Here is a 17,711-nt window from a genome sequence, read left to right on the forward strand (position 1 = left end):
TTGCATAGATTTATAATTTGTTACAAGTTTGTAAAGTCAAACTTTGTTTAGTCAGCATGTAGAATTGGACAGGAAGGAAAAACAATATGCTAATCTGAAGGAACCTTTAACATGTTTAGCTATTTCGTATTTGTAAAAAAAAAAAAAAAAAATCAGTCACTTTTGATGCATGCATTGAATAAAGAAATATACTTTTATCCTAAATAATTAAATATTGTTCATTTAACACATCTTTCTTGCTTCAAAAAAAGTAACTTAAATATGCAACATTTTAGGCATGACCTCATTAAAAGATTGATCAATCAATATAGGGGCTTGAAATATATATATTTTTCTGTGTGTGTTGTGATAGTGTGGGAATGTGTTCTTGTTTTTAACACAATAGCATGTTGTGGGGACCAACTGCTCCTTGTGGGGCAGACCTTAGTTTGTTTAAATGAAGAGCTTACTTTTCTGCTAATTCTGGGGATGGTGGGCCACTCCTTGTGCCAGACAAATATTACTTTTTAAACACCTAAAGTTAGTAAGAGGATCAAATAAATGTGCATTAACACTAGTCGTTTGTAAATTGTAGTCAACAATTTATCCAGATACTAAGAGTCTACAAAAGTTCTTACATTTTATCTTGACCTGCTCTCTGTTTGGCCAAGGCATATTAGTTCTGTATGAAAGAGAGTATGCATAACAAATAGTGTCTTATCTGCAGTTTAACAAAATTTTCATGCCAGATACCATTCATGAGTCTCCCACATTCCAGTCATTCAGTAGCCATCAACTACACCACAGACAGACTGAATGTAAGGGTGAAAGAGTTATTGAAATCATCAACTGTAAGGTCCACAGATGTTGCAATATTACCTTCTGTTTTTAATGTTTAAGTTAGTAGTTGTTCATTTGAGAGAAGTCTCAAAGTAAGTTTTCATGTTAGAAAATGTGTATTTTGGGCTATTTAGGCATTTAATTGATTCACTATTGTTTGCCACATCAATGAATCTCAACTTTATGAACTCTCAAAAAAAAGCTGCAGACCTGCATTTAGCTCACTTACTCACACCTGACTTCATAGCCGTACCTGTGGGCTTGGCTTTTGTTAAACGAAGGAACTCAGGATACACTCTTCATGCTAGGTTAGCCGAAAGGAAAGTTTATCCTACGCTCACACCACAAGCAGCAGGAGCAAAAAAAAAAACGTGCATGCTGCTTCATTTTTGATGCTTATACAAGTTTAGTTCTGATGCATGGCTGAAGCATCTTTGCTGATCTAGCTGCATGGTCGAAAAGTGGGTCTAATGCGCGTTGGACGGAGCTACCCTATCCTTTCTCTGCCTGTAACAATGGTAGCTATATTGGTGCATTGAGTAGCAAACGTACAATTTCTCCAACTCCAGCAGCTGTTGCTTCTGAAATGCGTTGCCCGCATCATATGCTCAGAAGCTCATGATGGGCTGCTTCAGCTGCTCCCGCTGGTCAAAACGCTCTGCAGGACCTTTTGCTGCACCAAGATGCGCGTCAACTATTGACTTTGCGTGTAAACTAGCATCTTCTGCTGCCGCTGCTGCTTGCGGTGTGAATGTAGCATTATGGCTAAGAGACCACATATTTAGAAAGGTATTTCAGCAAGAGCCATATTTTTGGATTATATTGATTATAAGTAAATGTGTGCATATTTAAGTAAGACCAACAATTTTGAGAGTACATTAAATCTCTCGATTTTGCTCTTTTTAATGTAAAACTTTGTTACACTGAAAATTACCAATAATAAATGCGATGGCTCAGAATTCCAACGTCCATGTTAAGGTTTCAGATTATGGCTTTGTTTTGACGCAGCCATCCCTCTGACATTACACCCTGGAAAGGATTTTTTCTTTCTCTTTCATTGTAGACCACCAGTCGGATGAAGAGACCCAAAGATCCAGCTGGAAACTACATTCCCCATGGTGTAGAAACTCAGGAGCTTTGTTCCATTTTTGCTGGTGAAAAGGTATGCATCCCGCTTCGAAGAAGCTGTGAGCTGAAAATGCAGCTTCCAAGCGTGGGCACCACTGCCGACGTAAAAATACTGTGGCCTCTCTGGCGGATATGCCCGAAGCTGCCACTTGCTCTCCAGCAGGTCAGATTGACGCCGCCACTTCTTCCCTATCAGGTCAGTCTGACGCCGCTGCTTCCTTACCGTCAGATCAGTCTTACATCACTACTTCCTCCTTGTTGGGTCAGTCTGGAGCTGCCACTTCCTCTCCAATGAGTCAGCCAGCTGCAAACCATACTCCTCCACCAAGCCAGGTCAGTTTTGTCCAGTTGCCACAATCGTCATGTTCATGACCAACATCTAGCTTAATGAGTTAGAACTCTTATGCCAGTTCCCAATATCACTGCCCTCATCTCAAGGAGTCCCACTTATGAGAGTTTTTCTATGGGAAAAAGGATCTACTCCATTTCCTTCCACCTCCATCAGCTCCCTTCCAACCAGCCTTACCTGAGCCACAGCCCCTTAGCGGCCCAGTTCCCAAGCTGGAGCCCCTTAGCGGGCTAGTTCTCAAGCCCGAGCCCCCTAGCAGGCTAGTTCCCGAGCCAGAGCCCCATAGCAGGTCAGTTTCCAAGCCAGAGCCCCTTAGCGGTCCAGTCCCCAAGCCAGAACCCCTCAGAGGGCCTCAGTTAGATCCTCTTGGCGTTTCTCCTCAGTCAGACCCTCTTAGTCCTCTAGCTCCGCAGTCAGACCCCATTGGCATTCCCCCTCCAGGGCCAGATCCCCTTAGTGTTCCCTCTCCAGGGTCAGGTCCCCTAGGAGATCCCTCTCCAGGGTCTGATATTCATAGTGTTACCTCTCCTGAGTTTGAGCCCACTCTGAGCTGTCCAGAGACCCTGAGCCTGCTCTGAGCCATCCAGAGACCCTTGAGCCCGCTCTGTGCCATCCAGAGACCCCTGAGCCTGCTGACAAACTAGTCTCTGAATTAGAGCTCTGTAAGAGGCCCCTCGCACTCCTCGCCTTCAAGGCCCCTCATCGGGCGCTCCTTGCCTCCTAGTCCTCTCAGCAGGCGCTCCTAGCCTCTAGGCCCCTCAGTAGATGCTCCTTGCCCCCTAGACCCCTCCACGGCCGCTCCTCATCCATTACCATCTGTAGTGCCTCAATGTGAATCTGCAGCGCCGGTTTATAAGGTTTAACAAAAGTAACATTATTTTAAGTGTGGTTTTCTGTGATTATTTATACAGCAGTTTCTGATTGTCTCTAAAAGCTGTATCATCTTCCTTTGAGTTAACAACTTGAATAGAAAGAGACCAATATTGTCCTTGTGGTTAATGCTTAATAACTTTGCTCAATTTTTAAGCCAAGTTATTGACATTTACTCAAAGTGAGGACAATTTGAATTTCAACAGCGGGTCCAAAATGTCCAGCCACAAAGGTAAGCCATTAAATAACACCTGGTAATTGAACAAAATGTAACTTATAATCATTAAACTATCAATCATCTTCAATTGCCTGTTTTAATTATTAATATATTCATAATCTGCTAATAAAATTGCTAAACATAAATACATTTCTTACCATTAACTCAACTTCTGGGGCTGCATGGATTTGCTGATGGCTTTGTAGTCATGTGTCCATATCTTTCAAATTGCTTGCCCTTTCAGAGGATGGTACATTCTAGGACGTTTCTATTGTGCAACACAAACTTGTGTAGTCTTAGACCACCTGTAGCACAAAGTTCAAGTGCATCCCTGGCAAGCCGAATAATATCTTCAAGGTCTTCCACCCTTGTAAGACCGACATCGAAATAAAAGTCTCTCCTGATAAATAATTAACTGTTTTGAGGGTAGACGTCAGCATTAAACTTAGCTATCTGTTTCAGCCCAAAATTGGTGCATCCAGGAGAGGACGCTACACCAAAAAGATGTACTTTAATGCGGGACTCACTAGGTTGCCAGTTCAGGTCTCCTTGTTTCCATCAAAGAAAGCACAAGTAGTTGTGATCAGTTTCTGCAACATGAAATTGATGAAACATCTTCTCAATGTCACTCAGCAGTGATTTGGGGAGCCGTCGAAAGTGGATGAGAACTCCTGTCAAGTTGTTTAACATGTCAGGTCCACGAAGAAGATGGTTGTTCTGGCCAGTCTCCCTGTACCTGGCTGACCAATCAAATGCTACACAAAATGTATCTGGCTTCTTTGCATAGCGAACACCATGATGGGGAATGTACCACATCTCATCCTTGCTCCCACCGTCTTTAACTAACTCTGCATCTCCCCTTTCAATGACTTCTTTCCATAACTCTGATGTATTTCTTCTTATAATTTTCATCTTGTTGCAGTTTCCCTTTGAGATGGTTAAGGTGTATTGCGACTGAGTCCTTGTTGTCAGGTAAGGAGGGTCTGGTTTTGAAGGGGAGGGGCATTTTGTAGTAGCCTTGTCTAATTTTTCATATGCCTTCTTTTACCTTGTTTAGAAATGTGATGTCATCCTATGTCTGTTTTACCATCTTCACTGCCATCCTTGAAGTACGATTCCAGGATGTGGATCACATCAGCGGGGGTTGCTGGAAGAGGCTTCTTTCCTGTGATTCTGTGACACAGATGACTTGTGCTCAGGGAATCACAGTCTTGTGATGAGCATCCCACAATGCTCCATCCTAAGTCACTTCATATAGCATAGCATATCTTCAGTACCCCTAACAATGAACTGCCTTGGAGCCAAGGCCCTGGAGTAGTTGTAGCCGATGAGAAGGCCAGCTTCACAGTCCTTCAGCAGTTGGATTTCAGCTACTATTTCTGCAAGACGACTCCGTTTTTTAACAGTCTTGCAAGTAGCGATGTAAGCGAGATTTGTGTAGACTACTGGAAGATCGACTCAAATAGCATAACTGTATCCCCTTAAAAGAAGGCCAGAAACACTCTCACTTCTGATTACTGTGCCCTTTCCACTCATGATTGTCAATTTTTACTCCACAGGGCACTTCTCAGCATCAAGACCATTGCTTACTTCTTGGTCAACGAATACAGTGTCACTTTGGGTATCGAGAAGAGCATATACAAGTTTCTCAACAGTCGGATTATTTTTGGATTAAACCCACACTGGTATAACCATAGACATGTTGGTTGAGCCTTCTGAGTGATACACTGAGTGAAGTTGCTGCAGAACTTTGACTTATCCTGGCCTCTGAGGAAGATCTTTATTTCACATAGTTGTTGTCATGAAGAGCTGTCGGATGCTTTGCCTTTCTCACAAAAGTGATGACGGTGACATTCTTTTGTACTGTTGCCTGTTTTTAGGCATCCTTGGCAGAGTTTCTTCTCATAGTTTTGCTGCTCGGGTAATGACCTCTCTGTGAACTTGGGACATGTATGAATTTGGTGATTAGCATCTTGACAAGGAACACATGGAGGCTTGGCCTTTTTTTTTACATTTGGTTCTCATTATCAGCAACTGTTTGAATGGCGAGAATGTTGGCTGTCTCTCCTCATATATTGGCTATGTCCCTTTTCAGTGCTTGAGTCTGATGAACACAGAGCATGAAGAGATGTATTGGGATTGCACGCAATCTTGGCTCAAGTTAGAAAAAAAAACTAACAAAGTCCTTAAGATTGGGAAATTCTTGCTTCTCTTTTATTCTTTGTGGATTTGACGGTTTCCACGTGAGGCCGCTCAGTCTGTGAGCTTCTGAACAAGTTTCTGATTCTCCTCACAGTCATTTTACATGTCAAGGCATAAGGAATGGAATCTTGACAGGCATTAAGAAAGTCTGAGAAGTTTCTTAGCACCTCAGCATCTTTAGGTTGAATACTTGGCTATTTGGGCAGTCTTTCTCTAAGTTCTCTCTGAAGGGCAAATGGTTGATTATAGCAACAATTCAATTGTTGATAAGCTTCATCATAATTTCTGTAGAGGTGCCGATGAGGGCCTGGCATGCTGTGTCGCCAACATACTTGTTGAGATAGTAGAGTTTTTTTAGCCGGAGTAAATCACCCTTTGATCCAAAAGTGAGTTGAAGGTGGCTTTCCATTCAATTAATCTTAATTGATCACCACTGTGGACAAATGGTTCAGGAACGGGAAGCCTGTTTAAGGCTGTATTGTCTTGAAGAACCTGAGTGAGTGAAGAAATGTCTGCATGAGAGGGAGCAGCAGGGTGGTGAACGGACTACAGCTACAGGCACCCTACTTGCTTCCTTGTTCCTTCCATTGACTCTGTAGTAAGCTACATCATGTTACATCTCCTCATGATATACCCGAAGCTTGGCTTGAGCTGCCCCTACTTCCTTCTTTGCCTGCAATTGCTCCAACTCATGCCTTTGTGTCTCTAGAGCCTTCTGTTGTTGTTCCTCCAACTCTCATATAGATTCTTCCTCTAACAGCATCTTGTAGTTTGCTTCTTTCACTGCTAGTTCAGTTGCAGCATAAGCACGCTTGGCTGCTAGTGATGATGTCATGGAGCAATTATCAGACTTGTCACTTATCATGGACACAGCAGATCCATAGATGGAATTTGCGAAGGCATCTTTCGTGTTTATCATCGAATTCACCTTCATCGTCTATTGCTCTGCTTTAGGCAATGTTGATGATTTCTTTGGACACCAATTCACATGTGTCAACTCGTTATCTTATATCAGCAGAAGGTATTGTAAGATCCTGGATTTCAAACAAAAATGCAAAAGCAAACCCCACAATAAATGCAATTCTTAAGAAAAAGCAAAATAGGGAAATGTCCCTTAAATTCCATTATATTTACTGTAGTTGAGCAGGTAAATACTTATGTGTTTACTTTACTTCTGTTTGGATGTTACTACTTGACAACTGCATTTAATCATCGTGACTGCCCTCCGTATCCTTGTAGAGAAGTCGATGATGTATTTGCTTGTCTGGTGAACCCCATGGGCAGCGAGTGGCGTAAAAGCAGAACACCGCAAAGAACCTCTTTTGTAGCCTTCTTGGGAGCACACCGTGGTATCTGTTCATCGCAGCACATATCGTCGGCGGCAGATCTTGAGATTTGATGAGGGCAAAGTTCTTACTATAGCAAACCCAGGCAAACAATGCCGAAAAAACGTATTCTTGTACAGCCATTTGTTTCTGCACATGAATCCGTCGTGAAATACCGTAAGAGCTGTGGATATAAAACAATAAAAAAATCAGCTCTTACAAATAAAGTTTTATCCATGAAGTAATCCAAAATATGCCAAAGTCTGAATTAATTAAACATTAGCATAGAAAATTAACAATCATTTAAGTCAGCAAAACACACATAACCCCACATAAACCATATCCTTGTATCATACCTTGTCCCTACTTTTAGCCAGGTCCTTAATAAATGTATTAAGTACCTGGTTAGATCTTTAAAGTTGTGAAATATTTTTTCTATCCTTTACAGACATGCATATTTGCTCCGTGCAAAATCAACCATTTTTTTTTTATTAGACCTACTTCTGGCCCTGGAGCATAAAATAAAAGCATGTAACAATAAAAATGGAAACAACAAAATAAAAGCACATGGGCTGCCATAATAACACTAAAACACATTTTTTAAGAGTTTGTTACAGGTTTTGATGTGTTTGAGATGTGAGAGAGACTACAGCCAATCATGTATAGAGCCAGATATGGTCAACACAGCAATACTCACACACTGCAGTGTGTAGTATGTGACAGGAATTACATTCAAAGTTTTGACAATCAGCTGGTCTGGACATTAAAGATACAGATGAAAAAATCTGTCAACTTATGTTTGCTAGCGAGCTCTGCTTGCTGTTTTCAAAGTCTTTGCATATCTTATCCAACTCAATACCTTGAAATACAGTTTGATATATCTGCAATTTTACTAAAATTCTAAGCACAGCTAGTGACATATTGCCACATCTACATTGTCCCCTTCTTCAAGAATAACCTAAACTGAAGACTGGAAGAAGAGTGATGGTCAACTTGTCAGTTCAGAATTATCCCTAGGTGTTTTTTTCGGTTCAGATTAGGGAGAATATTTGGACATTCACCTTTGCTCTGGTGATCTGGTGTAGGAATTCAATAGTAGCTACGGATGTGTGTTTTGGATTATCATCAAGGGAATACAGCAATGGTAGTATCTTCCCTTTAAGTATAGAACAGTAGATCGCCTATCCAGAAGCTGGTCACGGGGGCAGCCGTCTCAGCAGAAACTCACAGATTTACCTCTCCTCAGCCACCTCCTCCATCTCTGCTGGGAAAAGCCTGATAACATAGCCCCTCCAACGTGTCAAGGGTCATACCCTGGGCTGGTAGGATTCTAACTTGTTCCAGTAGAATGATTCAGGATGATGAAATGTGGTCCCTATGACCTCCAGCAGCCTAAGCCTATAGCAGCATAACTATAGATGACTCAGGATAGCCTGAAACATCATAACTATAAGCTTTACCAAAAAGGAACATTGTAAGCATGGTCTTAAAATAGTGTCTGTCTCGTGAATTAAAACTGGTAGATTTTCCACAAGAGATGAGCCTGATAGCTAAAAGATCTGCCTTCCATTTTACTTTTATATATCCTAGGAATCCATACTAAACCTGGAGATATAGAATTAAGTGCTTTGTTAGGGTCATAAGGAATAATCCGATTTATGATTTAAGATGGAGCTTGGATATATAGGGCTTTATATTTCAGAAGGAGGATTAAAATTATTAATCTTATTCTGGATTTGACAGAAATCCAATGAAGGGAAGCTATAATTGGACAAATAACTGTGATGCACATCCCAAAGGAAAATAAATACAGTATTCCAGCCTTGAAGTAACAAATGTTTGAACTTGTTTTTCAGCATCACACTGGACAGGCTATTTTTAATTTTAGAAATATTTGAGTTATGAAAGAAGGAAATTCTAGATACCTGACTACTATGGAATTAAAACATGACTAGCCATCAAATAAAACAACACCAAGGTTTTTATGTCACAATTGGAGGCCAGTTCTCCCAAATTATGACATGGGAGAACTACTCAGCCAGTCAGAGAGAGGTGTGGATCAATGCTGCCTGTTCCGGTCTGGTCTGGAGATCAAATCATGCAGGGCCAGAGTGACTGGATGTCAGTATTTAACAGCCATTTGGTGCTTTCAATTAACAGCCCGTCTACCTGCGTCCTGAAAAGAACAAAATCAAATAGTGAGGTAGCGACACCTACTGGACAGTAGGGGATCGTCACAGCAGAGTTATCTATTGACCATGATTTGAGCTTAATTCACTATTTCTTTTGTTTTTCTAACACTAAACCAGTAGGGTGTGTGTTCACAAACAATATATGACAGTTTGAATACTATCTGATTAAATAACATATTTACAATGCCTACTTAGTTTGGGAATATAACATGTTATAGTTGCAGAACTAGGATATGCATCTACAGTTATAAGTAAACCTCTACCTAAGTCTGAAGTCCTTTGCAGCCATTAACTATTTTTCTGTCAGGATTACCCTGACCTGTCTGCCCACTGGTCACCACCAACCCATCCACGTTTCTAACCGATTTTCCCTGCTCAGTGATGCACCCTCTGCGTGGCCCACCCTGTTAACTGGCAGCTCCATAGTCAGAAACGTTGCATTAGAGACACCAGGGACCACAGTCAAATGTTTGCCGGGGGGCAGAATGGGCCAATTAAATTCATCCTCAACCCTTTCAGCCAACCACAAGTTCTGCTTTAGCAAAACGTTAACAGGAACCAGAACAAGAGGTAGTCCAGACCAAAACCGGTTATGTTTTAGTAAACAAGTTAAACCAAGTAAATGGTGAATGGCCTGTAATTATATAGTGCTTTTTCAAGTCAGGAGACTTGACCAAAGCGCTTTACACTTCATTCAGTCATTCACCCATTCACACACACACTCACACACTGATGGTGGCATTGTAGCCACAATGTAGCTACACACTAGTTATTAGATATAATACTGTGTGATTGTAGCTAATAAAGGTACAGTTGCATTTTTAACCCGTGGTCTTTTGTGTTCATCTTACACAGTAAACGATTTATCACTCAGGTTGGATTCAATTTTCTTTCAGTAGCATCCAAATGAACAGAGACACATATATTTGGTTGGTGATTAATAACATTGCTAAGAGCCATAGCCTAAATTACTAAATTGGTGAAAGACAACTGGATCTTTAACAGTTGGATTCAGGAGTCTAATCTTTTAGGAAAGGGGCTAAAACCCTGGTCAATGAGCCATGTGCGGTTCTAATCATTCAACTGATAATAAATAACTTGCTTTGCCCTTGATTTGAATGATCTATTAATTAACTAACTCCCACCTCTAGTAATTTAATATATTCATAATCTTCTGGTAAGCTAAGTGGTACAACACTATAAAGTCCCCCATATAGTCCCCGCTCTATATAGTGACTGGGGGATTTAGGGGTAGGGGTAGATGTTCTCACACAGTAAGCTTATGAGCTATGAGATTAGCAACTCTTAAACAGAGCGTGCACGAGAAGAACTGGGCTTGTGCATGCAAGCACAAGTTTAATAGTCGATCCCTCTCGGGAGCGTAAACAGGGTTGTGCACGTGTGCACTTAAACAGTTCAGGGGGAGACAGACGTGGCTCTTGAAAAACCAAAAAAGGTTTTTTTTAATCCACTGGACTTTGCTTCCAAGTTTGAAGACATTGCACTTCCAATCCATCTCTCGACAAACTGTTCTGACAACAGGTGACGAGGACATGGAAGCTGTAGTAGGCGGAAATGAGCAGAAGTAGCCTGTTTATGTAAATGTGTTAGGGTTTCCCGCACACCTGATTTGAGCTGAGATATAATTTCTTCTTCACCTGAACGCCACTATCTGTCTATCTCAATCTGTATCTGTGCCGATAGGTCCATATTAGGCCTGATCATTTCTTCAGTGCTCAGAACAGGGGACCCAGTAATCAAGGCAGAAAGACTATTAGTATTCTCAAAAAGGTGTTTATTAAAAAATGGTGGATCTGCAGTGATTGCAGGGACGCCTAAGGCAGTAACTTCAGCGGGGGGTAAACTCAGGTTAGTGACCATGTAAATTTGATGGAGGATAATTAGGAATGTGTAAGTTGCTAACCTGGTCTTGCAGTTCATTCCGTGACCAGAGAAAGAGGTTGATTCCAGCCGAATGGCTGCCTACAGCATGTGGCGAATCCTGCCCAGAGAGTCCCAGACGATGAGGACTTCAAGACTGCAGAACAGGCAGGCAGGAGATCAGATCCAAGCAGTCAAAGGAAAGCAGCATCCTGAAGGCAAAGCAAAAGCTAGTGTCAAAGAGGTTCACAGGAGTCTGAGCCAGAAGATCAGAGATCCAAAGAGGTACCGAAGGGAAATCTAGGTCGGTTTCGGAAAGCAAATCAAGGCTTGGTCAACAGGTAGGCAAAAAGATCAGAACAGGAACAGGCAGGCTCAGAGGTCCAGAGGAAAAACGAGACAGGATCAGGCAATCAGAACACAATCAGGTATGCTAGAGAACACTCACCAAAGGCTTGAATAATCTGCCACTGATGACTGGGAGCAGGCAGGTTAAATAGAGACTGGAGCAGGTAACAAAGATGGACAGTGATAAGAAACTGGGTGGAGCTAAACAGGTGAATGGATTGAACTATCAAGCCAGCCACCAGCGCCAAGCTCATGACAACCTGTTTACTTTTAAGGGTAGGCTTAAATTCAGTTCAACTCAGTTTATTTATATAGCACCATTTCACAACACATGTCATCTCATGGCACTTTACAATTCAACCAGATCATACAATCAAATTGATTCAAAGTTTTCTATCTAAAGAAAACCAGCTGATTGCATCGACTCATTGACTCAATGGCAATTTCTTACACTTAGCAACAGTGGAGAGGAAAAACTCCCTTTTAACAGGAAGAAACCAACAGCAGAACCAGACTCAGTTTGATGGGCCAGTTGCCGAGGACGACTGGGGTTCAAGGCGACAGAAGCAGACATAGAAAAAGAAGCAGATACAAAAGGCAACTGTAAACCAGCTCCACAGGCGGCCCCGTCCAGGAAACACACAGCCAGGCAGACAAGCTTCGAGCCAGCTCCCATGTCGAGGATGAAAGGGAGCACATCCAGCCAGTCACAGTCAGAGAAACAGGACTACTCTGAAAAACAGGCTGATCTCGAACATCTATAAACAAAGGTGTTGATAGCAGCAGCACGGCTGATATTATTTCTCTTTAGAATGGTGTCACAGCCAAACAGAAACAGACCAGATAGAACTACTATGAGAAAAAGCAGAGAGAACATAGAGATTGAAATAACAAATTATGCAGAGTGGGAGAATAGAGAAAGAATGAAGCAGAATGATGGAAAAGGGGTCCCCATGTCCTCCAGAAGTCTAAAGCCATAGCAGCATAACTATAGAAATAGCTCAGGATAACCCGAACCTCTCTAACTTTAAGCTTTATCAAAAAGGAAAGTTTTAAGTCTACCCTTAAGTTGACAGGGTGTCTGCCTCACGGACCAAAACTGGTAGTAGGTTCTACTGGAGAGGAGCCTGATAAATAAAAGATCTGCCTTACATTCTACTTTTAGAATTTCTAGGAACCACTAGTAAACCTGCAGATTGAGAGTGAAGTTCTCTGTTAGGAACATAAGGAACAGTCATATCTGGAACTTGGCCATTTAAGGCTTTATAAGTGAGAAGGAGGATTTTAAATTATATTCTGGATTTAACAGAGATATTGTGGCGGACCACTAGGGGGCTCCACTCTCACTCAGTGGAGAGGTTGCAGTTATGTTTGTTCGGATGTGTATAAATATGGATTTTCTGTACAGTTGCTCTCAGTTGGAGTAGAGTAAAGAACTGTTTAAACCTGCCTGCTTTGTGTCGTCATCTTCACTCCTCCACATTGGTGACCCATGTGAGCCAACATGTCCGCATCTGATGGCCTGCCCAGCTCCTCTCAGCTGATCGCCATTTCTGGTGGACCTCCACCGACCCCTACGGCTTCTTTTGCTGTGGCCGTTAAGATCCCGGATTTTTGGCAACATGATCCGCAATCGTGGTTCTTCCATGTCGAAGCACAGTTTGCTCTTTGTGGAATCTCATCAGACGACACAAAGTACCACTATGTGGTTTCAGCGCTGGATCCGCCATCCACCAGGCGAGCAATGACCCTGCTTCGCAACCCTCCGGCGGACGGAAAGTAACGCGCCCTCAAGCACCTGCTTCTCCGCCGTTATTCCCTGTCAGACGCAGAACGTGCCGAGAAGTTGCTTTCTCTCTCTGGGTTAGGGGATGGCTCGGCTTTGGAGCTGATGGAAAGCATGCTGTCCTTGCTGGGTGACGACAACGGTGGATTTCTTTTTATCCACCTGTTCCTGCGACAACTTCCTGCCCCGGTGCGGATCGCTCTGGTTAACTCTTCCCTGCTCCGGGAGAAGGATTACCGCTTGCTGGCGGAAGACGCTGATCACATCCTCCTGGCTTCCAAGACCTTCACTGTCCAGTCGCTAACCAGGGAAACTACAGCAGCTTCTTCTGAGCCTTTGTCCGCTTCAGCGGTCGATCAGCCGTCAGTGATGGCAGCGATCCCCACCAGGAAACGCCAGAAGCCGGCTCTTTGTTTTTACCATCAGCACTTTGGCGCAAGGGCGCGGTGCTGCCTCCCACCCCGACCAAGAGGCTGCTCTTTGTTGAGGATTCGTGATCGGGGAGACGTTTTCTGGTGGTTTCGTGTTCGCAGAAGAGCCTCGTTCCCCCGGCGGGCTCCGACAGGCTTGCTGAGGGCTGCGGTCCCCAGCTGACCGCCGCTAATGGTTCTCCAATCAGAACATTCAGAGAAAGGTTGGTGACTGTCTGTTTCAATGGGCGTGACTTCCAATGGAACTTTGTAGTGGCTGCAAGCTCTGTCCCCATCATAGGGGCTGACTTCCTCTGTGCTCACGGCCTGCTTGTGGACGTTGCAAACAGGCGTTTAATTGATGCTATGTGTTTTTCCTCACTGCCTTGTATAACGCGAGGAGCTGGGTCGTTAGTACATACAAATTTTTTAGCTTCAGAGGACGCTTTCCAGCGTTTATTGTCAGATTTTCCTTCTCTGACTCTCCCCAATTTTTCAAACACCGACACAAAACACGGGATAGAGCATTATATCCCCACAACTGGCGCTCCAGTGTTTGTGCGCGCATGCCGTCTTGACGCGGCAAAGCTGGCTGTTGCGTGGGAGGAGTTTGCCAACATGGAGCGTTTAGGGGTTGTGCAGCGCTCCAACAGCCCCTGGGCGTCACCGTTGCACATGGTACCTAAGTCGGACGGCCAGTGGCGGCCTTGTGGGGATTTCCGTCGTCTAAATAACGTCACAGAGAATGACAGTTATCCTATCCCCCACATCAAGGATTTCTCTGTCCATCTCACCGGGACATCCATTTTTTCTAAAGTGGATTTGGTGCAGGGTTATCACCAGGTTCCCATGAGAGCTGAAGACATTCCTAAAACCGGGGATCACTCCATTTGGCCTGTTTGAGTTTTTACGCATGCCATTCGGCCTTAAAGGGGCAGCTCAAACATTTCAGTGGTTGATGGATTCCATTCTCCGTGGGTTGTCCTTTCTGTTTGTTTATTTTGATGACATCCTTGTGGCCAGCAGCTCGGCCGAACAGCACATGACCCACCTACGTCAGCTGTTCCACCGTTTGGCGGCACATGGCCTAATTATCAACCCGGCAAAATGCCAATTTGGGTTGCCGGTCATTGACTTTTTGGACCACCGCATTTCTGCGAGTGGTGCGGTCCCACTGCCACAAAAAGTTCAGGCGGTGGCCAATTTTCCCTTGCCCCAGACGGTTAAAGCCCTGCAGGAGTTCTTGGGGATGGTTAATTTTTACAACTGCTTTATCCCCAAAGCAGCACAACTTCTGCTGCCGCTTTACGGTGCTCTAAAACAGAAGAAAGCCACCGACAGCATCGAATGGGTTCCTGAACGCCTCCAGGCGTTTGGTGATGCTAAGTCTGCTTTGGCCGATGCTGCTCTTCCGGTCCACCCTTCCCTGTCAGCACAGATAGCATTGACAACTGATGCATCTGACCTCCAGTGTTTGGCAGCCACTTGCTTTTTTCAGCCGTACTTTGCCGGACAATGAACGCAAATACAGCATTTTAGATATTTTCTGGAGGGCCACTCATTTACTGCCTTTGTGGACCACAAGCCCCTCATCTTCACCATGTCCAAAACATCAGACCCCTGGTCCGCACGACAGCAACGCCACCTTGCTGCCATTTCTGAATTCACGACTGACATTCAACATGTTGCCGGCAAGTCCAACTTAGTGGCCGACTGTCTGTCCCGTGCTCTGATCTCCCCAGTTTATGTCGATATCGATTTTTCTGCTATGGCTGCAGAGCAGCGCAGTGATGCAGACATCCTGGCATTACAGTCTGGGTCCACGAGCCTCCAGCTGGAGGAAAGACAGATAGAGGAAGGTGGTCCTCCTCTGATCTGTGATGTCTCTACTGGCTGTCCCCGCCCTCTGGATCCTGTTTCGTGGCGCCGCCGGGTTTTTGACACCTTACACTCCCTCTCACATCCTGACATTAGGGCCTCAGTAAAACTGGTTGGTTCTAAATTCGTTTGGACTGGACTGCGCAAAACAGTTAGAGAATGGGCTGCAGCCTGTGTCCAGTGCCAGCTTGCTAAGGTCCAGAGGCACACTAAAGCACCCTTGGAACTGTTCCCCATCCCTAACAAGCGATTTGATCATGTGCATGTAGAACTTGTGGGTCCCCTTCCTCCATCACAGGGTTTGACACATCTACTGACCATGATCGATCGTACAACCCAGTGGGCGGAAGTGGTACCCCTGTCATCCACGTCAGCAGCGGTGGCCCGGGCTTTTCTGTCCACCTGGGTTGCACGTTTTGGCCCTCCCTCTGACATTACCTCTGACAGGGGCCCACAGTTCGTTTCAGAGCTGTGGTCCGTCATGGCCGATGGTCTGGGGGTCAAGATCCACCGCACCACTGCATACAATCCGCAGGCTAATGGGTTGTGTGAGCGGTTCCACAGGTCATTGAAAGCTGCGCTCCGTGCTTCTTTGACTGATGGGAACTGGGTTGACCGCCCTCCATGGGTCATGCTTGGTTTGCCTTCAGCTGTTAAGGAGGACCTTGACGCTTCCACAGCTGAACTGGTTTTCGGTCAGCCCCTGCGTGTCCCTGGGGCATTTTTACCTGATTCGCCTACGCCACAGTTCAGTCCACTTGGGCAACGTTTTTTCCCTCAGGGAGACTCCTTTCGTGCCCTGTTCATCATTGTTTGCCCCAGTCTTTTGTTCCTGAGAACTTAGAGACCTCTAAATTTGTTTTTGTTCGACACGATGCACACAGATCACCCCTACGACCTATGCATGATGGCTGTTTCAGGGTCCTTGAACCAGGGCCTGAACATTTTCTTTTGGATTCAGGAGGGCATAAGGAAACTATCTGTATTGATAGGCTCAAACCTGCTCATGTCCTGGCGGACAATCAGGTGGTAACGGCCCAAGCTCCTCGCAGGGGAAGACCCCCCTCCACTATTTTAATGGACCGCTGTTCTCCCTCCAGAGATCCTCATCTATCGGAGCTCAATTCCCCTGCAGCCCCTCCGTGTCGCCCTCGTCCTAAGGCACGGATGTCCCAGGACCATCCTACAGGTTCCAAGTTCAGCTGTTTTGGACGTTTGATGAAACAAAAGGATCTGGATTAGTTTTTTTGTTTTTTTACCCTACTGAGTGTTCGAGGGGGGCATATGTGGCGGATCACTAGGGGGCTCCACTCTCACTCAGTGGAGAGGTTGCAGTTATGTTTGTTCGGATGTGTATATATATGGATTTTCTGCACAGTTGCTCTCAGTTGGAGTAGAGTAAAGAACTGTTTAAACCTGCCTGCTTTGTGTCGTCATCTTCACTCCTCCACAATATGATCTCTCTTTTTAATTTTCATCAAAACTTCTGCTGCAGCATTTTGGATCAGCTGAAGGCTTCTAACTACAGTTTGTGGACTTCCTGATAGTAAAGAATTACAATAGTCCAGCCTTAAAGTAACAAATGTATGGACTCGTTTCTCAGCATCACCCGTAGACAGAATATTTCTAATTTTTGCAATAATTTTTCATAATTTTTCCGCAGATAAAATAAGAATATTCTAGAAATCTCTTTGCTATAGGATTTCAATGCCAGGTCTTGATCAAAAATAACACCAAGATTTTTTTACTTTATTATCTGAGATCAATTTAATCCCACCCAAATGAAGTGACTGACTAATCAGCTTCTTTTTCAAAGACTCTGATCCAAAGACTATAACGTTTGTTTTGTCTGCATTCAGGAGCAGAAAGTTAAGAGTCATTCACATTTTTATGTCTTCAACACATGTTATGTGTCAGCTTATTTGGATTTGTAGACAGATACAGCTGAGTATCATCAACATAACAGTGGAAATTAATCTCATGCTGTATTAAAACTTTTTATTGAAACTTTCCTTTTTGAGAAAGCTTATAGTTAGTGTGGCTCAGGTTATTTGAGGGATTGCTTTTGAGTCAATGAGTTGATACAATCAGCTTGTTTTCCTTAAATAGAAAACTTTCAACAAATCTGATTGCATGATCTGGGTGAATTGTCTCTATAAAGTGCCTTGAGAGCACATGTGTTGTGCATTGGCGGTATATAAATAAACTAAATTGAAATGTATTGAGATATAAAATTGAAATAAATTATTATTATTTTTTTATTTAATTAAAAATTTATATATATATATATATATATATATATATAT

The sequence above is a fragment of the Cyprinodon variegatus genome, unplaced genomic scaffold (genome assembly GCF_000732505.1).
Source record: "Cyprinodon variegatus isolate N-32 unplaced genomic scaffold, C_variegatus-1.0 Scaffold4, whole genome shotgun sequence".
NCBI lineage: Eukaryota > Metazoa > Chordata > Actinopteri > Cyprinodontiformes > Cyprinodontidae > Cyprinodon > Cyprinodon variegatus.